Source organism: Myotis lucifugus, unplaced genomic scaffold, assembly GCF_000147115.1.
Source record: "Myotis lucifugus unplaced genomic scaffold, Myoluc2.0 scaffold_266, whole genome shotgun sequence".
In the NCBI taxonomy this organism is placed as follows: domain Eukaryota; kingdom Metazoa; phylum Chordata; class Mammalia; order Chiroptera; family Vespertilionidae; genus Myotis; species Myotis lucifugus.
In genome coordinates, this window is record NW_005871314.1 from 456,133 (window position 1) to 478,398 (window position 22,266).

Consider the following 22,266-nt stretch of genomic DNA (forward strand, 5'->3'; position numbering starts at 1 on the left):
CACCCACAGCAGAGGCCGAGTTCCCATAACAAGCCTTAACGAGCAATCAGCAGGGACCTGAGGCTATGCCTCCTCCTGCCCCATGGGGCTTGACAGGAGTCCTCAGGCCACACCCCCCACCTTGGCACCAGGTGGGGAGACCTCAGGCTGCACCTGCCGCCCTGGCGCCAGGCCAGGGGACTTCAGGCCATGCCCCACACTTGGCAGGGCTTGATGGGGGACCTCAGGCCACACCCCCTGCCCTGGCACCAGGCAGGGGGACCTCAGGCCGTGTACCCCGCCTTGGTGCCAGGCCGGGGGACCTGAGGTCACACCCCCCTCCTGGTGAGGCTTGACGGGGGACATCAAGGTGTGCCCCCCCCCACCCTGGTGCTGGGCGAGGAGACCTCAGGCTGCTCCCCCTCCCCCAGTGCCAGGCCAGGGGACCTCAGGCCACACCCCTTGCCCGGCGGGGCTTGATGGGGTACTTCAGGCCATGCCCCCCGCCCCTGCACCAGGTCAGGGGACCTGAGGTTGTGCCTCCCACCTGGTGGGGCTTGACAGGGGACCTCAAGGTGAACCCCCCACCCCCCATTGCTGGGCCAGGGGACCTCAGGCTGCTCCCCTCACCCTGGGCCGGGGGACCTCAGGCCGTGCCCCCTGCCCAGCGGGGCTTGATGAGGGACCTGAGGCTGTGCCCCCCGCCTGGCAGTTCTTGACAGGGGACCTCAAGGCATGCACCCCGCCCAGTGGGGCTTGATGGGGGACCTCAGGCCACGTCCCCTACCCAGCGGGGCTTGACAGGGGACCTCAAGGCATGCCCCCTGCCCTGGCCCAGCCTGGGGGAGCTCAGGCTGCACCCCCCTGTCCTGGCGCTGGGCCAGAGGACCTGAGGCTGCGCCCCCCACCTGGCAGGGCTTGACACAGGTGGGACTGGCCAGGTCTGGATGTAGCTCAATGGGTGGGGCTGGCTGGGCCTGGGTCTCACTCGATTTTGAGGCAGGGACTTGACTCTGGGTCCCGTGGTGCACCTCAGACTCTGATAGGAGGAAGATTTTCATATACATTTTACTAATTTCTTTCATCTCTGACACTTCTATTATAGGGAAAGGGCAAATCGCAATATTAAAATATTTCCTCTAATTAATCCCCTTTTAATGTGCATGAATTTCGTGCACCGGGCCACTGGTGTTCACTATAAAAAGGATCCTTAAGTCTGAGTTAGCTCATTTCAAAATCCTGTGGGCATATCTCACATGCAGATTGAAAAAGCCATGCAGGTGATCTGGTACATCCGGGAGAGGTACTTCTGCCCTGCAATCCCTAATGTCACTGTTTCTAGGCAGACACTATTTTTTAAAAATATATTTTTATTTGTTTCAGAGAGGAAGGGAGAGGGAGAAAGAGACAGAAACATCAATGATGAGAGAGACTCATTGGTTGGCTGCTTTCTGCAAGCCCCCTACTGGGGGTTGAGTTTGCAACCCAAGCATGTGCCCTCAATTGGAATAGAATCTGTGACCCTTCAGTCCAGAGGCCAATGCTCTATCCACTGAGCCGAACTGGCTAGAGCTAGGCGACTGCTTCCCTGGTACAGACAAAAGTGGGGTTGCTTTGACTGCAGGAAGAGGGACTGAGCCTCTTCTGCTCTATAGTATAAGGTAGCTCTAAGGTATGCAATTTGAAAAAATTAAAATCACTTTTGAGGTCTGACTGGAAATAACCATTCTTTTATAAAATTTTTCTTATTGATTTTAGAGAGAGAGGAAGGGAGAAGGATAGAGATATAGAAACATTGATGGGCTGCCTCCAGCAGGATTGAGCCTGCAACCTGGGCATGTGCTCTGACAGGGAATCAACCCGGTGACCTTTTGGTTCATGGGTTGAAATTTACCTGTCTGTTTTTCACAGAAACAAAATAGAAACCTATGCATAAAGGCAGGATTTCGATAGTACAGTTTCCAGTTATAAGCAGGGAATTCTCCAGCAGTCATAAAGTTGAATAAACAAAAGCTGGCTCTTTCAAAAAACCACATGCATTCCAGTTTCTTAAAGTTTCCTGGGAAAATAACGCCTTTGCTTTTTAAAGAACATATAACTACAAAACCCATTGATCTTTTAATACATTTGATATTTACTTCAGTTTCAAGTCAAATGCACATTGAATTACTATAAAATAACAGATAGATATAATTATGAAAAATATTGTTATTCTGAAAACAGTGCTATACAAAGAAGTTGAGATATTAAAACCACAGATTGCTTAAAATTTCCCCCACAGGCATTAGTTCTTACGAAAGGGATACACAGCACTACTAAAATTCAAAAATATTTCATAATTCTTTAGAAAACAACTTAAATAGTCCCATATTTGCAGATTTCTAATACTCATAATTCATTAGTAAATTTAGAGCATATGATAGATACCCTTGAGCTCTAAAATGCTGTAGTCAATAATAAAATCCTATTTTCCATGATTATAAAATTGAAGAATCTCATAATTCTATAAATTCAAAGGTGGCACTTTTGACATAGTTACATAGGTCAGTTTATTTTTGATAAGTTTCAGCTAATCGACTACATACCTAGTGTTTTAATATTTTTATACTTACTGACATTTTTTCTAGATAATTATTTTTCAGTCAGTCAGTTTGTGCTTTGCACTCCTAACTAGCTCAATACAGCTTCCGACAAAGCTAGGAGACGGTCAGCAGTCAACCCTGCTGTGGATTGTGTCAGAAAAAGGACTCGGGCAACTCACCTAGAGACACTCGGTTCAGTTTTCCACATCCACAAACATCGGTCTCAGAGCAGCCACTCTTCCATTTGTTTAGCCGACATCATCAAGATAAATAAGACAATTACAGCAGCCTGAACATAGGGGAATAAATATACAAACCTGTGGCAGAACTATTCTCGTTATGAGGATGATGATGAACAATGATCATATTCAAAAGCTGAATAATTAATGCAAACTCTTCAAGACCATTTTTTTATATTGCATGCACAGAGAAACTTGGGAAGGAGGGAGGAATCAGAAGCTTGGCAGTTGGGAAAGTCTGAGAGGCAGAATCCTGCCAGAGGCGCTGCAGGGTGTGGTCACTTGCAACACTGCCGTCTGGCAACACCCATGCAGAGTGGGTCACAGATTTGTGACTTTCCCACCAGCCTGTGCTGAATAAGTCTCCCTTCTTCCTTAGAACCATGCTGTTCCCTCTCAATTATGGCAGGAGCAAAGCCCAGAGGCCTAACAGGACAAGCAACTCTTTTTTCTCTTATCCTAGAAAATGTCCCTAGTGTTAGGAACTGAATGTTAAAATGGAACTCTCCTGTATCACCTTTACCTACAGGGCTAAAATGTGCAGACTCCGGCTTCATTATTAGTCAGAGGCCAAATATGGCAGACACTGGGTGGCCCCTAAAACAAGGCTTTGTTTCTGCATTACCATGAGCATTAGACCTTCTACTCTTTGCACCGTTAAAGTTAGACGCATCCTCCTTTAATGTAAAATTGTCATTTAGAAGTCAGTGTTAGAACCTCTCTGTTTCCTTCCCCACATAGACCCTCAGGCCCATTACTTTGACTGACAAGGAGTCTCCCCTGATGCCCTTTCCTGACCAGACTTCTCTCCTGATTATTTTCTCCTTCAAGGGCTCTGTACCTACCCTTGGTAACACATCTCAGCTAAAACTTTTCATTTACCTTCAAGATTATTTGATTAGCCTTGCTCCCTGGACTTTAAGTTATAACTGATCAGGAACAGTGTTTATATTTTACCAGGCTGTTATATTTAGCATCCTATCTAATAAAAGAGAAACATGGTAATTAGCGTACGACCACTACCCTTCCCATTGGCTAATCAGGGTGATATGCAAATTAACTGCCAGCCAAGATGGCGGCCGGCAGCCAGGCAGCTGGAAGTGAACATGAGGCTTGCTTGCTTTAGTGAAGGAGGACTCCAACGTTCCCCGCCTGCCTTGCCGGCCTCTGAGCTGGCAGTTTGAAACATTGTAACAAATATAGAAGCTAAACAAAACCCCAGAAACCAGCTTTCAGCCGGCCGGGATCTCAGAGCCGGAGATGATACAGTGTTTCGATTATAGAACCGAAACAAACCAGATACCTGCTTTCAGCAGCAGAGGCCTTGGCCCAGAATAAAAAAAGAAAAAGAAAAAAAGGAGCGGTTGGGAGCTTCAGTCACCCACCAGCCTGAAAACAGCCCTCAGCCCCTCACCCAGACTGGCCAGGCACCCCAGTGGGGACCCCCACCCTGAAGGGTGTGTGACCAGCTGCAAACAGCCATCATCCCCTCATCCAGGCTGGCCAGGCACCCCAGTGGGGACCCCCACCCTGATCCAGGATACCCTTCAGGGCAAACCAGCCAGCCCCTACCCATGCACCAGGCCTCTATCCTATACAGTAAAAGGGTAATATGCCTCCCAGCACTGGGATCAGCGGAGCAGCGAGGCCTCCCGGCACCGGGATCAACATGACAGGGGGCAGTGCCCAAACCCCCTGATCGCCCTGCGGCTCTGTGTGTGACAGGGGCCAGGGCCACAACCTCCCTATCTGCCGTGCTCTGTTTGTGACAGGGGAAGGCGCCCCTACCCCCTGATCAGCCCTGCTCTGTCCCTGATAGGGGGGGAGCTCCCCAACCCCCTGATTGCCCTGCGGCTCTGTGTGTGACAGGGTGCAGCGCCCCAACCCCCATCCCCCACGGGCCCTGCTCTGTGTGTGACGGGGTAGAGCCATAACCTCCCCATTGGCCCTGCCCTGAGTGTGAGAGTGGCGGCGCCCCAACCCCCTGATCGGCCCTGCTCTGTGGGTGATAGAGGGTGGCGCTCCAACCCCCTGATCCACCCTGCTCTGTGTGTGACAGGGGGCGGTGCCCCAACTCCCCTATCGGCCCTACTCTGTGCGTGACAGGGGGGAGCTCCCCAACCCCCTGATGGGCCCTGCTCTGTGCGTGACAGGGGGGAGCTCCCCAACCTCCCTGATGGGCCCTGCTCTGTGCGTGACAGGGGGCAGCGCCCTAACCCCCTGATTGGCCCTGCTCTGTGCATGACAGGGGGTGGCACCGCAACCTCCCCATCGACCCTGCCTTGAGTGTGACAGGGGGTGGTGCCCCAACCCCCCAATCGGCCCTACCCTGAGCGTGACTGAGGGTGGCATCGCAACCTCCCAATCCACCCTGCTCTGTGCATGACAGGGGGTGGTGCCCCAACTCCCCAATCGGCCCTGCTCTGAGCCCGACCAGGGGCTGCACCTAGGGATTGGGTCTGCCCTCTGCCACCCGGGAGCAGGCCTAAGCCAGCAGGTCGTTATCTCCTGAGGGGTCCCAGACTGCGAGAGGGCACAGGCCGGGCTGAGGGACCTCCCCTCCCCCCCCGAGTGCACAAATTTTTGTGCACCGGGCCTCTAGTCCTATATAATAAAAGGCTAATATGCAAATTGACCAAATGGGGGAACAACTGGTTGCTATGACACACACTGACCACCAGGGGGCAGATGCTCAACACAGGAGCTGCTACTCAGCCAGGGGGAGCACCACTCAGCCAGAAGCCCTGAGCTGGGCTCATGGCTGGTGAGTGCAGCGGCTGTGGCGGGAGCCTCTCCTGCCTCCATGGCAGCATGAAGAATGTCCGACTGATGGCTTAGGCCCACTCCCTGAGCGCTTAGGACATCCCTTGGGGGCTCCCAAACTGCAAGAGGGTGCAGGCTGGGTTGAGGGATTCCCCCCTCCCCCAGAGTGCAAGAATTTCATGTATTGGGCCTCTAGTACATACATAAAAAAATAAAATTAAATAAAGTAAAAAAGATGACAGGATACTCAATTATATTTGAATTTCAGGTAAACAGTATTTATTTTCATTTATGTCACAAAACGAGTAAGTCACACAGGGTATTTTCTTTGTAATATATTTTTATTGATTTCAGAGAGGAAAGAAGAGTGAGAGAGAGAGACAGAAACATAAATGATGAGAATCATTGATCTGCTGCCTCCTGCACACCTCACACTGTAACCCAGGCATGTGCCCTGACCAGAATGGACCTACTGTTTCATAGGTCGATACTCAGCCATTGAATCATACTGGCTGGGCCACCCCAGGTATTTTCAACTTAGAGTACATTTTCTGTTATGCGGCGTAGTTATACAATGACTTCACTCTATTTAGAGGAATTTACCTGGCTTAAAAGACCTCAAATGTAGGGCATGGATTTTCCTCTTTCTGGAATGGTTTCCACCACAATTTCACTAGATTTATTAGTGTTCGTCCTTCAGTCCTCAGCTTAATTCTCATTTTCCAAAGGAAGTTTTTCCTGATTGTAAGACTCGTATACTGGTAGGACTCCGCAGCTATCCTTTACAAAACTTATAAGTTATGATAATTTATTTCTGACTTCTTCCTAGACTGTAAGCTCTGGGACAATGGAATTATTTGTTCTATTCACATTTACTGCATGGTTACTATAAGCCAGGTACTATGAGGCACAGTTATCATTTCACTTAATCTATACAATTTAGAGTCAGATATCATCATCATTTCTCCATTTATAAAAAAGGAACTTTTAATGGAGTCATAAATTGATATAGAAAGTGACATGTAGAAGAGCCAGGATTGGATTCCATGAAATTTTACTCTAGGTTCTATATTTTAAAACTATCCTATTATAGGGAGGTAATCAACCAAGGACCTTGCATGCATATATGCATAACCCATGGACACAGACAATGGGGTGGTGAGGGCCTGAAGCAGGGACAGGGGTGGGCTGGAGGGGTTCAATGGGGGAAAAATGGGACATACATAATATTTTCAACAATAAAGAATTAAAAAATAATAAAACTACCCTATTATAGTAGACTAATGGCCCAGTGCATGAAATTTGTGCATGGAGGAGGGGTTCCCTCAGCTCAGCCTGCGCCCTCTCCAATCAGGGACCCCTTGGGGGATGTCTGACTGTGGAATCGGGCCTAAACTGGCAGTTGAACATCCCTCTTGCAATCTGGGACCACTGGCTCTTAACCACTCACCTGCCTGCCTGCCTGATCACCCCTAACTGCCTCTGCTTGCCTGCCTGATCGCCCCTAACTGCCTCTGCCTGCTGGCCTGATCTCACCCCCAACAGCCCTCCCCTGCTGGCCTGATCTCACCCCCAACAGCCCTCCCCTGCTGGCCTGATCTTGCTCCCAACTGCCCTCCCCTGCTGGCTAATTTGGTTCTGATTGGTCGGTTTCTATGCCAGTCAGCGTCTCCGGGCCTGTCTCTGGTCCTGATCAGAGAGGTGGGGCTGATCAGCAGCACCCCACAGGAAGGCCCAGAGAGAAACAGAGACTCCGCTGCTGGTGAAGCCTGGTGAGAAAGAGAGAGGCAACGGCTGATCAACAGCTCAATGGAGACTGCAGATCAGACCCTGCCTCTCTCTCCAGGCCTCTCTCTGGGCCTGATCTGCAGCCCCTTGGGCAGTCAGTGCTGGGTCCCCACAGCAACCCAGCACTGACTGCAGGACTGACTTCCGGTGTTCGGTGGCCCACAGCAACCCAGCACTGACTGCAGGACTGACTTCCGGTGTTCGGTGGAGCCCTCAGTCGGTTAATTGTTAAATAAGCAAAGAAAACTTTAAAAAGTAAGTGCTTGATAGAATACTCAAATATTACCACATGCAAAAATATAGATGATAATCTCTCATACCAAGGTTCTATATTCTTTTTTATAAACAAGAATAAACTCTGGAATCTTACTGAGCTGTAGAGTTATCAGTGAGGGAAACTTATTCCCAGTAAAAGTATCAGGAATACATCATGTTGCAGCATATGAAATTGCTATTTTAAAGCAAAAAAAAACAACCACAAACAAAACACACACACACACACACACACACACAAACACACAAAACTTCAGTATCAGTTATTTTATATAGTTCCACCCAATAAAAAACATTTATTGGGTTAATAGGAATCCAAATATCTTTTCCCCCTAAATTCAATTAACATGTGAGCAAGGTTGGGTCTCTATAACAAGAGGACAGGTTTATGTCAATAGGAAACTTATTGCCAGGTTAAAACACAGAGAAAATCCACCCAGAGGAATTTCACAGACAGAGTATCTGAAAGGAAACCACTTCTCTTTGCTCCTCAGAGCTTGTGGAGCTAACTGACATCTTGTAATTGGATATGGTTGTCCACTCAGAACTCTGGTGCTTTTATTGACTTCAGTGTTTTTGAGGAAATTTTAGCAGAGGATCCTTAGGCCTGGATCTGCCTCTCCTCCCTGTAGGTATTGACCAGTGATGAAAAATAGTAAACCAACAAAAAACAGCAATAACAAGAAACCCAAAGTTAGCAGCCACCTTGAATTTTTAAACAATCAAACTCATCTCAAAGAGCTATTATTTGTAAATGTCAGCAGTACACACCTTTGACTCAAAAGCAAAACAAAACAAAAACGAAGAGGCTTATCTGTATTACACAAACATTCCACTTAAATTCAAAGGTTAAGGTTTCGTTTGAGTTCACACCAGATTCTTTGTTGAAGTCGTGTTAGATCAAAACCAAACCAAACCAGAGCAGAGCATATTTTTATTATTTCCTTTGAAATTGTAGCTGACTTCAAAGTTTTCACCACCTCACCTTTTGTGAGAACCCGAGTTCTAACATTGTCGGCTGGCAGGACCTCTCAGATGGAGATCCTGGAATCTGAAATCGACTTGGTCATCTGTGAGCACATTCTTATTTTCTCTGTTTTGTAAAATACTATGTAGTTTTATTTGAATCCTGAAGGTACTTTTAGAGGAAATAAGGCAATTGATATTTCCTTCCTTGCTTTCAAATAATTGATATGACCAGAGAGGGTAGTTAAGTGTCAGAAGGCCTTTCTCCTCCTGATGCTCTTCTGCAAATGCTTCAGAAGTGAACAAATTTGTTCACAGCTTATGCTTAGGGGTTGTAGGACATCCTCCCTCCTCTTAAATTGCCTGGACAGAGCATTGATTTGGGAGTGAGATTGATTAGAATGACTCCATCGGTAATATTAGCTATTCAAAACAGTATTGTGAGGATGAAATAAAAGTGCTCTGTCAATGTTAATTGCAAGGTTTTGGTGCCCACATTAGACATTCATTCAATAAGTGTTTGTTCTCTTCCTCTTCTCTTTCCCTTGGTGGGTTTTGCCCTCCCTGATGGTCCACTGAAGGTGCTGATTGACTGCTGTGTGGAGTCCTCATTGTTTTCTCGCTCACTTCTTACATCTAGGATTCTGCTTTCTGTTTGTTCCCAGAGGTATGACAAAAGTCCCTGGTCTTTCCTTAGTTTTCTGTTCCTTGGAGAATCTCTGGAAATCTTCAAGTTTAGCTTTAATTCTTGATTTCCAGTGGCACCATTCTTTTGTTGTTGTTGTTGTTAATCCTCACTTGAGGATAGTATTTTTCCATTGACTTTTACAGAGAGTGTAAGGGAGGGGAAGAGAAACAGAGAGAGAAAAACACCGATTTGAGAGAGACACATCCATTGGCTGCCTCCCACACATGTCCCAACCAGGGCTGGGGGTGGAGCCTGCAATTGAGGTAAGTGCCCTTGAACAGAATCAAACCCGAGACCCTTCAGTCTGTGGGCTGATGCTCCATCCACTGAGCCTAACTGGCTAATGCTCAAGTGGCACCATTCTTAACCATTGACACAATCTGTTGGCTCTTAGGGTTTCTTTAAAAACTAGCTGCCTTGCCCTAACTGGTTTGGCTCAGTGGATAGAGCATCAGCCTGCGGACTCAACGGTCCCAGGTTCGATTCTGGTGAAGGGCATATACCTTGGTTTCGAGCACATCCCCAGTAGGGAGTGTGCAGGAGGCAGCTGATCGATGTTTCTAACTCTCTATCCCTCTCCCTTCCTCTCTGTGAAAAATCAATAAAATACATTTAAAAATAAAAAAATAAAAACTAGCTGCCTAGGCCTTGATTTTCTTCTATTTTGCCAAGAAACTCCATTTATTTTATTTATAGCTGAGCTTTCTATGAAATGTGACAATTACCCACGAGAATGTGGTAGTTAACCCAAGAAAATAGGCTTGTAAAATACTATTGAAATTTACCTTAGACTCTTCATGAAGCAAGCCCAGTGCTCAGCCTCACAGTAAGCTTGATTTTAGGACACCGATTAGAGGAGACTACTCTGGTTCTCCCTCTGGTACGCACCTTTATATGTCCAAGAAATAGCCTCAAATTTTCTTGGTTGTCTAGTGATTAAATATTTATACAGCACCTACTATTGTCAAGCTCAGCAACAAGCATTGAAGATTGAACAATGAACAGCTTATGGTTTGGATTTAATAAGTATATTATTTTATTCTGATAATAAAATAATAATTCTTACTATGTAACTATGTGATAAGCATTATTCTAATTACTATGCATAATAACTATATAATATGAAGTTGATAGATACTATAATTATCTCCATTTCACAGATGAGGAAACTGAAATACAGAGAGGGAGGCTGAGCAATTCATCTTAGGTCACACCGCTGGCATGTGGCAGAACCAGGATTTGAATCTTGGCTACTAAACACTGCTAATGTCCCGCCACAGAGTTCCTTGGCCTACTTCTGAGTCCATCTGATGTGGAAGTACTAGGTTTCCATCGTGCTTACAGCTTGCTACCACAAGAGCGTGGGCATCTATATTGTCAGCCTGAGAGCTTTCTCTGATTATTGTATGAGGGCTTGCTCACCTCTCCCAGGGAAGGCCAGAGGTGACAGCTCCTTGATGCCTCCAGAGGAACTCTGTGGGGAATGGGTATGATGGATAAACATCCTGGTCCCTCATTTTCTTGTGGCATGGGGGAGAAATCCCCTACAGAGTTCCTCAGAGGGTCATGAATGGGATGGTGTTCCTGCTGCTCTCAGAGATAACCTGCTCATTGGCACACTTTAAAAAAATGATTTTAAAATTTATTTTTAGACAAAGAGGAAGGGAGAGGGAGGGAGAGAGAGAGAAAGAGATAACATCAATATGAGAGCCAGACATCAATGGGCTGCCTTCTACCTGGGATTGAGCCTGCAACCCAGGCATGTGCTCTGACTTGGAATCAAATGGTCAACCTTTTGGTGCACGGGACGATGCCCAACCAACTGAGCCACACTGGCCGGGGGCACTGGTACACTTTTATCTCTCTTTTCTTTCCCCACTCCTTCCCTTGTGCTTCCTGGGATCACCTCCCAAAAAATGTACCTACCCTCAAGTCTTTACCTCAGTATTTGTTTCTGAAGCAACCCAAACTAGGGCTGCTAGTGCTCTTCACATAATTTATTTGCCCCTCTACAATCTTTACTTCCTTTATCCTCTTGGTCTCTGCTCAAAAAAGCCTGCCCTATCCATGTGTTGTATTGTGATTTGTAATAAGAAATAGATATTTGTTCTCAGCCTTGTTCCTGGCATAGAGCTGTTAAAACCCAGGTGCTCTCTTGAGGGTGATGGCCTCAGAGGGGTCAGAGAAAGAGGACTACTCTGGCATTTCAAAGGTATGTTCACCTAGATGCACTTGCTTAAGGCAAAGATAAACCTTTTACTAAAGAAGCTACATGCCTGGGGCATGTCCACCCAGTATGACCAGCCCAGTTAGCAATTTATGATCATATCACCCTCTGAGGTGACTTCATAGAACTCCTTTTTCATCCATACTAGCAAATTAATCTGACCCAAGGAAGAGGTCATAGGAACCTCTGATTTATGGCCATTCAGTCAGAAGTACAGATGACACCGGGCTCACAACTGGCTCTGAAGGGAGGTGGGGGGCAGTCTTAACCTGTGGAGCCTGTTGCTACCGCTGGATAAATAATATCAGAATGAACTACAGGACAGCCAGCTGGTGTCCCGGAGAATTGCTTGGTGGTGTGAGGGAACCAACATTTAGCTTGTAAACCAGTCTTTGTATATGAATGGATACATAACAATTTATAACATTCTAGTCTTTGTTATTTTTCAAGCAAAAACAGATACTGGTAAGTTCTACAGCTATCACTAACTATATTATAGCTCCTAGCAATTGAGTGGGCACAAATGCAAATGAGGGAAAGACACCATTTGTTTTCTGAAGCTGCTTTAACAAATCACCACAAGTTTGATATCTTAAAACCACAGAAGCTTAACCTGCCCCCGTTCTGGATTCCAGAAGTCTGAAATCTCTAGGGCTGTCCTCCCTCTGGGCTCCAGGGCATAACTTGTTTCTTTCGGCTTCCAGCCTCTATTGGCTGTCCTGGCATTCCTGGGCTTGTGGCCACATCTCTGCAATCTCTCACTCTGACTTCAGGTTACATTCTCCCCTCTGGGTCTGCATCTTCACCTGTCTGTTTCAAACATCCCTCTGCCTTTTGCTTAACAGGAAACTTGTCCTTGGATTTAGGGCCTACCCAGATAATTCAAGATTATCTCCTAATTTCAAGATCCTTAATTTAATCACACAGGAAAGGCCCTTTCCAAATTAGGTGATATTCACAGTTTCCTGGGATTATGTAAATAGCTTTTTTGATTGAGAGTGTTCCATTTTCAGCCGCCCACAGTCCACCCTCTGGCCCCAAAGGTTCACATCCATCCCACATAGCCATTTGCCTACTCCCAACAACCCCAAAGTCTCAACCTGTTCCAACATCAACTCAAATCCCAAATCTCATTTAAATCTTGTCATTAAAGCCATGGGACTTTTGCCTCCCAACTCTTTAGGTGTGTTTATATATACTTTAAGCTGCACTTTTTAGACTTAGATTAATCTGTGTTAATTTTTATTTTCCTTAAATTACTATTTTTGATTAGTACTGAGTATCATGTTCTATGTATAAGGCATCTTTTTAAAAAATATATTTTATTGAATTCTTACAGAGAGGAAGGGAGAGGGATAGAGAGTCAGAAACATCGATGAGAGAGAAACATCGATCAGAGGCCTCCTACACACTCCCCACTGGGCATGAGCCCACAACCAAGGTACATGCCCTTGACCGGAATCGAACCTGGGACCTTTGAGTCCACAGGCTAATGCTCTATCCACTGAGCTAAATCGGTCAGGGCTATGTATAAGGCATCTTGCTTAGTATTGTGGGTGAAACCAGGTGAATTATTCACAACTTCTGCTCTGCAACTACTCACATTAGTGAGGGAGGCAGACCAGTTAAAAAGTTCTAATATATATCAGAAAAGGAAAAAAAATGTTTTATGGGGATACACTATGTGATAGAAATATGCAGGAATACAAGATAAGATAGAGAGTTCTCAGTATTGTCTACTTTCATAGCTGAGATGAGATTTGAACTGGGCCCACATGAACAAAAAGGCTTCCAATGATAACTGTTAAGGAAGGGCAGTAAGGATGACTTCAGCAAAGACATGGAAACAGACATTGTTTAGAGAAACAGTGATTAACTTGCTGTGTTTTCAACATGTGTTTTACAGAAAAATACTGTAAGATGAACATTTCTATGGAAAGTTGTAAATGTCTGGCTGTCAAGTTTTGACACTATAAGAAAGGGACACTATGGAACAGTATTAAGCACAGATGCGTTCTTTTCTTTTACTTTTCTCCACGGAATTTATAAATGAAATAATGGTATACATTTAAATGTGTCTGTTAAGATGATTTTCTCTTTTTAATGTTCCTGCATATAATCCTTTATATTGTTTTGCTCTGCCTCAAGAAAGATTAGCACTGCTACTTCCGAGAATAAAACAACAAAAGAGTGTGAGAGAGAAAAACATTGGTACTAAGTTTTGAATTGCAAAACTGTATTTTTGTGTTCCTAGCAAGACAATAGCCTTAAACTTTTAGTGTTGTTGCAATATAAAAAGAATTTCCAAATTTCTACAGCTCCTGCTGAGGGATCTAGAGCCAGGGGTCAGAATGGATCTTCGTACTCCTTCCCCAGTGTGGAATGCATTCTGTTTGAGGCTAAGTTCCCTGGGAAGAAGCAAGATGTGATGCAGGAAGGGAGGTAGAAAGTCCAACTTTCCTGCTTTATCAGACTGTGGAAAGAGTTGACAATAGCTGATCAGAAGACAAAAGAACCTTTATTGCAGAGACACTTTCCTGAAAACACTGCGGCCTGAGCTCGCTTCTCTGCTACCTCCACCTAACTCAGTTCTTGGATATATATATAACATATGATACCATTGTAATTAGCTAGTTATTAATAATAGGAAAGGAGCAAAGGGAAGGCCAAACATTATAGGCATGTCATTTGGGCAGTTTCACCAGGAAACTGCAACTTTGCACTTCCCAGAGAACTACCAGCCTATTCCCTGTAAACACTGGGGAAGGGGAACTGAAAGGGAAGGTAGACGCATGTCCAGTAAAGTTGATGTGACATAGGGAAGGTACTTGCCTGTCGGTCAAACCTGGGGACAGAGATGGTTGGCCAGAAAGAGCAGGGCCACTACAAACCCACAAAAATTTGGGATTATGTAATCTCCTAAACAAAGGAGTTTTCTCTCTTGGCACGCCTGGCTTGTGACACTTGACTTCCTTGCATTTGCCCTATGGTCCAAGGCCATGCCAACCCCACACGCAATGGACTAATGGACCGCCATGGGAAACACAAGCGAAGCTGGCCTAATGCTGAACTGGACCCGGTTCCAACATGGAAAAGACACTGTGGACACTGGCTCTGATTTTAGTTCTACCGAAGCCCCAGCTACTTTTTTCTATGACTAGACGGAGGGAAGTGGGACTTCAGAAACCCAGGAGTGTCATTCCACAGAAATAAAGCTTTCTACTATATCAAAACCTCTGTATGAGTCTCAGAAAATTCCTTTTCTTGGGATATCACAAGAAATCCACCCCCACTAGCACCCAGGGGAGATGAGGCTCTCTCCCCTCCGATAACACATACCACATCCATGTTACCTAGCTTTTTTCTAATACAAACATGCTCTTTCCTTATATTTCATTATTTCAGAAGAAAATATATTTTGTTTTTCTCACAGAAACAGAAGGTAAAAAGAGGTTTTAATGTGCTCTTCATATTCCTATTAATAATAGTCATATGTCTTTCTCTCATTGCTGGGGTCCTACGTACACGACACGGATAATAAAAACGATACACTTTATTCGCTAATGCTAGTAAGAATAACTTCCTTTAAATAACTTCCTTTAAAAGTAAAAAGATCTCCGTCTCATCTTTGGTTTGGTAACCACTTTTGGAATGCCCCTCTGCTGCATTCTTTTAAAGCAGCCTGATTTATGGCTTCAAAGGATCATCACTTCAGTATGAAGTTAATTCATTTAAACACAGACGAGCTTCTGCTTCTCCCTGAGATTTACATTGCATCCAAAGATGGTGTGAAGTAGAGTTACTCCCTTAGAATAAAATGATAAGAGTTATTGCTGTTGGCCTCTCTCTGACTGTTCCAGTAAACAAATATGTTGGCCTTTTAAAACGATGACTAAAAAGCTCGCCATCTGAAAGCTAGGAAAGGAATGAGCTTATCACAAAAATGGATTTCACCAGAAGCTGAGGAGAGCCAGAGAAAAATAAACTCTGTTATTTATTTGTTTGGAACTTATATTTTACTTCCATTTGCCTATGAAAAAATTGGAGGTGAGGCATATAGTCCAGCCAGACTGGCCCATTTCTATCATCTCTCTACTTTTATTGCTTCCAGACGTTTCCTGCTTTGATCCCTTCAATGCCCAACTCAGAGATAAATCTTCTGAAAATACCATTCTCATCATGCTGCTTTTCCTGATTAAGGACCTGCAGGGTCTCCAATGGCCTACGGCATCCAGACTCTAATTCAAGGTTCTTTGTAATTCAATCGCAATTTATCTATCCAACATCATCACCTATTATTCTAGCACATGTGACCCATAAAATATTTCTATCATACAGACTCAATAGTTTAACGCCAAATATCTGACATTTATCAATGTCTCTAGGATCATCTAAAATCACCTCTCCTGAAAACTTCCTTAACTATTAGAACCCATATTACTAGTACCTGCATTAAATATCAAATCAATATTGTTGCTTAGAAGATACCACGATCTATGATGGAAACTTTGCGGCTCATAAAGATAATAATAATCTTCCAGTCTATTACTAAGTTTAATGGGACCCATAGAAAGTCCTATGAAAGTGAAGGAGAGAAAAGAGTAGTGCACAGTGTGTGTGTATGTGTGTGTGTGTGTGTGTGTGTGTGTGTGTGTGTGTGTGTGTTGGGTTGTGTGCTCAGAGAAGGGTTCCAGGATGAGTTAACATTTAAATTGTGTTAGAGGAAGAGTCAACTAATCCAAAAGGCACAATAAACAATGCCTAGGACCCATGATACTTTTAGGGGCTCGCAAATAAAAATATTTTAATATTAATTTCAATCAGAAAAAAATTGAATGTAATAATTATGGATATATGATAATGACCTTGACTTGGATATATTTGTCTTTATACCAACACAATAGTTTTTAATATTTTTATAGCAGAAGGAGCCCCTGAAGACAAAGTGACTTGAGATCACAAAAGTCATACTGTCACCCTGCCTGGAAGAATGGATATCATATTAATGGGTAGAGATAGAAAGAGGAAGCAATATGAGTAAAGTTCTTGTTGTGGGAAAATACAGGTGTGTTTGGGAAATTCCTGGAGAAAGAGAGCATTGATTAAACATGACAAAGAGAAGTAAGTTAAAAGATGGTGGAATGGAATCAATCATACTTTGGAGGCATCATTGGTGGCAATTTTATAGAGATTTGAAATTGTTGATCTGTCTATTAAGGGCTGTTGAACAGGGAAGTGACATGATAACAGTTTTCTGTATTCAGTGCATTCACTCAGCAAATATATTTATTACGTACCTATGATGTGCTAGATATTGTGTGTACTATGTACTAGGCATATGATAGTAGAAGAGGGAGTCCCTGTCATTATGAAGCTAACATTTCAATGGGTTCAGCAGGCAATAAACATAGAAATTATCCAATAAATGATAGTTTCCAAAAGTAATATGTGCTCTGAAGATAGTAAAGGAGGATAATAAATAGACTAAATGTAGAGTTGTAAGTGTAGAGTAAATTGTAATTGAGAGGGTCAGCATTCCAAGCAGGACGAACATAGCAGAAGGAAGAGCAAGTTCCAAGAGCTGGCAAGGGGACAAGTGTGAAATGAGACTGGTGTGACTAAAATGAGTGAATAAGGGAATGAGTACATGGAATGAAGTTGGGGAGGAAGTTTACATTTTTGCTCTTAATTATATAACATCTGAATTCCTTACCCTTGTTAATATTTTTTCTTTTAAAATCTTTTCAATTCATACTGACTTGTTTCTTTTTAATTTATATGTGAAAAGCATTTTTGGAACAAGTGGTGGGCTTAAAATTCTCTTCTAGCCTGTCCAACATCTATCAGTGAGTTGGGATTATGAAAGACATTTCATAAACAGTTATATGACTCATTTTTAAGATGGCAGATATATTCAAATACCATATGAAATTCCACTAAAAGAAGCCAAAAATTCAGTTTGGGCTCAGATACCATAACTTGTCATTTAGTTTAACATAGTCACAAGAATATCTAAAATAAAAACAGAAGTGCCATAAAATAGTGTAGGCCTGCTTCTTCAATAAGTTTGTTTAGCTCTATTCCAAGAGTGCATCATGGTTCGTGATTCAGTTGGAATTTTACTCATTATCATGATAGACCAAGAAAAATGCTATCTAGGAGCAATGCTTAGACATTATCTTTGGAAGTTACAGCATAAATGCATATACTTTCCCCCAGTGTTTCTAAATAAATTTAAAGAAATTAACTAAAGCAAAATTTTAATTTAAGAGAAAGATTCTATTAATTGATATAAGTTTTGGAAGCTTCCAGAAATGGTATTCAAATTAATCATCAGTCTATAATTATGGACTTATTAAGAGAACCATCACAATAGTATATAAGTATAAAAAAAGAATACAGCAAATCTGATAGATTTTAGTATGTTCTGTAATGTTTATAATATTCTATATATATTAAAGCCTAAGCGATCATTACGACCGGAATGACTGGAACAACTGGAACAACTGGATGACCAGCCGGTAGCTATGATGCGCACTGACCCAGACCTTGCTGCTGGGGCCCTGACAGCCCTGAATCTGGTTCACCTGCACCCTAGACGCAGACAGGAGGGAGGAGGGAGCCCGATTCCTCATGGAATCGGCCATTGGTTAGCTTGCTGTTGGGACCACCCTCCGAGGTCCTTCCCCCCAGCCAGCCACCCCACCCCGCATTGGCCTCGATCGCCAATCAGGCCAAGGGATCCCACCCATGCATGAATTTGTGCACCAGGCCTCTACTCTTTATATGAAACAATTACTAAGGACTGTAGCATTATATATATTTATCACAATCATTGATTCTAACTGTTACTACATTTTGAGGGGTTATTATGATCTTACATTTTATTTTAATATTTGTTAATAGAGTTAATCTGATCCCATTTGTAAGTAAAATATTGATTATATGGAGTTTATGATAAGCTTGACTTTTGAGTGATAAATTTTAATAATCTTATATTTGGGTAACACTTAACCTTCAAAGAACTAGACAAACACAAAGTTATCACTCAATTAGTCTGTCCTTAAATAAAAACTGATAACTTCCATGTTGTAGGAGATCAAAGTGAGTTAAGCAGACTTAATTCTGATTTTGTGTAAATTTCACCACTTTCCAATGAAATATTAACTTGTAATTTAGAAGAATGGAGATTTTAAAATGAAAATAGAGCTATGACTCTTGAAGGTGGAGTGATTTATTATTTCTTTCCTCTTATCCTTAAATCATTACTCCCACATTAAAACCCAGAGAATGTTTATATTAGATCTTCATTTATAATTAAGTTTGGGAATTCTATTATGTAAATATTTGTAGCACATTCAATTTAGTCAAGTATTTTTCAAATATGATTATCATAGAGAACAAACTTAGGACTATTTTGTGTTAAGACAGAATTCTATATGCAAAATTACTTTTTAAATTTTGCCCACTTGGGGCTTATGTGTGACCTTCTAGTTCAGGAATTTATATTAAAATATATATATTCCCATGTAATCTGATAATATACACACCTAGAGTTTTCATGGAAGGCTCTGGATTCTTTAAAGACAAAAATGTGGCTTAGAATTACTGCACCACATATTTTAGGAAGAACATTGAATTTTTAATCAACTCTAAAATCTATACAATAAGATTAGATATCAAATTCCAATTTCTCCACACTGAGGATTAAGGGACTATCAGGCGACCACCTAAATCATGGAGGTGGGGCCCTCATGATATAGGAGTAGTACTTTATAAGAACAAGAAAAGAGGTGATTACTCTATCATGTGAGGAAACAGTGAGCAGGTGACCAGGCATCTACCAACCAGCAAGATTATCTTCACTAGGAACCAAGTGGTCTGATACCTTGATCTTGGACATCTTAGCCTCTAGAACTCTGAGAAATAAGTGCCTGTTGTTTAAGCCACCTAGTCTAGAGTATGTTGCTATAGTAGCCCAGACTAAACCCTCCTCACCCAATCAGGCTTGAATCTTCATATCCCTTCTGCATAGATCCCCTCCTTAATATTTTTGGACTTGACATCTTGGTCTTTATGTCTATTTTTCTTGGCACCCTCTAATGGCTTTTCTACAGAATTGGCCAGCAAGCAAAAGGAAGGAAAAAGGAAAACTCTGTGTGTCCCTTTAATCTGCATAATTTCCCCTGCAACCTTTTTACCACCTGTCTCCACCTGAAACATTGGAATTCTTTTGAATGGTCATAGCCTCTGTGATGATCATGGGGCGGGCGGGGGGGGGGGGGCACAAGACTTATGCAAATTCTTTGAATATGAAGATTTGCTTCCTGCTTGGGATTGTATTCAAACAGATCTTTTATTACCACAGTGTCATGATATATTCTATCTAATGTTATTAAACATTAACCTAGTGGTAATATCTTGAAGTACTAACTGCATTATACTTCACATTATATATGGTGTGTTTTTACATTATATGGTATGTTGACCAAATAATAAATACAGTTACCCAATTTCATTATTTTTTTGCCGTTCCACTATTAGGTATCCCACTGGGTCTACAGCGAGAGGCAGGATGAGTTAAGGCCAACTATGTTTTCTATCTTATTTGATCATTTCATAGACTGATAAAAGATTACTAGCTTATTAAACACTAGAAAAAATAATTTTGGAATGTTTCTGTTGGGAATGGAGACAGATTCTGTAGTTATGGGAGGTAGTGTTTTTAGTGGTTGAGAGCAACTCCTGGATATCATACACATCTGGAAAGAAATCGAAGAAATTCTCAATAGTTGTGAAACATTTGTCAAGTGCTTTGCTGTCTCTAAGCATTAATTTCCTCAACTGTCTAATAAACATATGTAATTAATACTTAACTCACAGGGTTGGTGTGAAGATTAAATGAGGTAATATATGTATATCATTCAGTTTACCACATGGCCCAAAGAAGCCATTTGCCATTTTTTGGTACATTTGAAACTTTCCCAAATTTCTCTCCTCATGTAATTACTTTGAGTGAAATCATTTGCCATGAGAAAACTATGGTTTGGAAGACAAATATGTTACCAGTATCAGGCAACACTCCATGAGTCATTAACAAGTTAACCTACATTATTTTTCAGTTTCCTAGAGAAAGCATGGCTCTAGGCCATAAACATATGAAAAGTTCATTTGAGTGGAAAGATGAAAAAGGCTTTCATAATGGGAACTATCTGGGAAAATGGGTCTGGAACAAACTTACACACTGGGGAACCATAATTTCTAGAGGCAACTTGGAGGGCATGGTACACTGTATTTTCCAAAGGCTTCCACTGTAGCAACTCTCATTCCACATGCCATCTCATAATGCAATACTTCCATATTAAGAAGCGTAGTCTAATTTGCTCCTTGTTCCCTTAAGTTTGGGCTAGCCTTGGTGACTTTCTTGGTCACTAGAATGTGACAAAAGTGACTTTCTGAAGCTTTCAGTGCTGTCACAGGGAATCTTTCAGCTTTTGCCCAAGTCTCTTGGAGTGTTTACTCATGGGATGTTCCCTCTGGGGACCCAGCTGCCATCCTGTGAGAAGCCCAAGCAACACAGAGAAACCAAGAGTTGGTACTCTGCTCAGCAGCCCCAGATGAGATCCCAGCTGACAGCCAGCACTCACTACACACAGGAATGGGTCATTTTGGATGTCCAGCTGGTTCAGACTTCAGGTGACGGAAGGCCCAGCTAAAGTCTGCTCATAACTACATATACTAGTAAGACTGCAAGCAAGAACTATATAGTTAGACCCAATAAACGCACAGAATCATGAGAGATACTAACATGATTGTTTTAAGCCACGGAGTTATGGTGTGACTTGTCATGCCACTATAGACAACCAGAAAAGCGAATTGCAAGAACAGAAAAGAAAGAGAGCAAGAACTGAAACACCTGAAAAAATGACCTACCGGGAACTGGAAGAGAGTTAACACCAAAGTTATCTCATTTTTACATCACAGCTTTGTCTGGAACCAGCCCTAATAATACCCAAAGGACAAGACCGACATATTCAATAGCTTGGACTATTATAAGTGATTTCATAGGAATTGTGACTGCTTAATCTACATAAATCTAACAATACTTACAAAGCTTGATGAAATTAAGAGATACAGAACTAGTTTTTTCTTTCTTAATTCTCTAAGGGGTCTTGGGAGGTCAGTTAAATTGTACCTCATTTTGCTTATATACAGGGTTCCCTTTTATCTGTGTTTTTATATTTCAAGGACCTGCATTATAAGTTTACATAGAGAATCAAAAAAAGTTCATGAATGAACAAACCATATAAAAATTTAATGTTCCTTCAAACATTCTTCAACCTCATCTTGCTTTAACAGTAGAATCTATTTAGCCTCTCCTGAACTTCTCTGTGGCTTGGCCTGCCTCTATTCTTGAATGCTGTCAAGGCCAATGTATTTCAAATTTGAACTTCAAGCTTTACAAAATATACAGGATTCCATGGAAACCATGAAAAAGTTATTAGAGAAATAAAATACTTAGATCTCATTTGTAGCCATTGGCAAATAAGCAGTAGAAATGGGAGAGAAATAGTTAACAAGGAAAAGGACAGGATAGAAGTTTCAAGAGATTGATTTACAAATCAAAGGATTAAGAAAGGTCTTTGCAAAAATTGATTGTCTAGATACATATACATTTTTTATTATCATACTAAAAATGATAATATGGTATCAAGAAATTAGTACAAGTTTGTCAGTAAATACACCAGGAAGAAAACAATG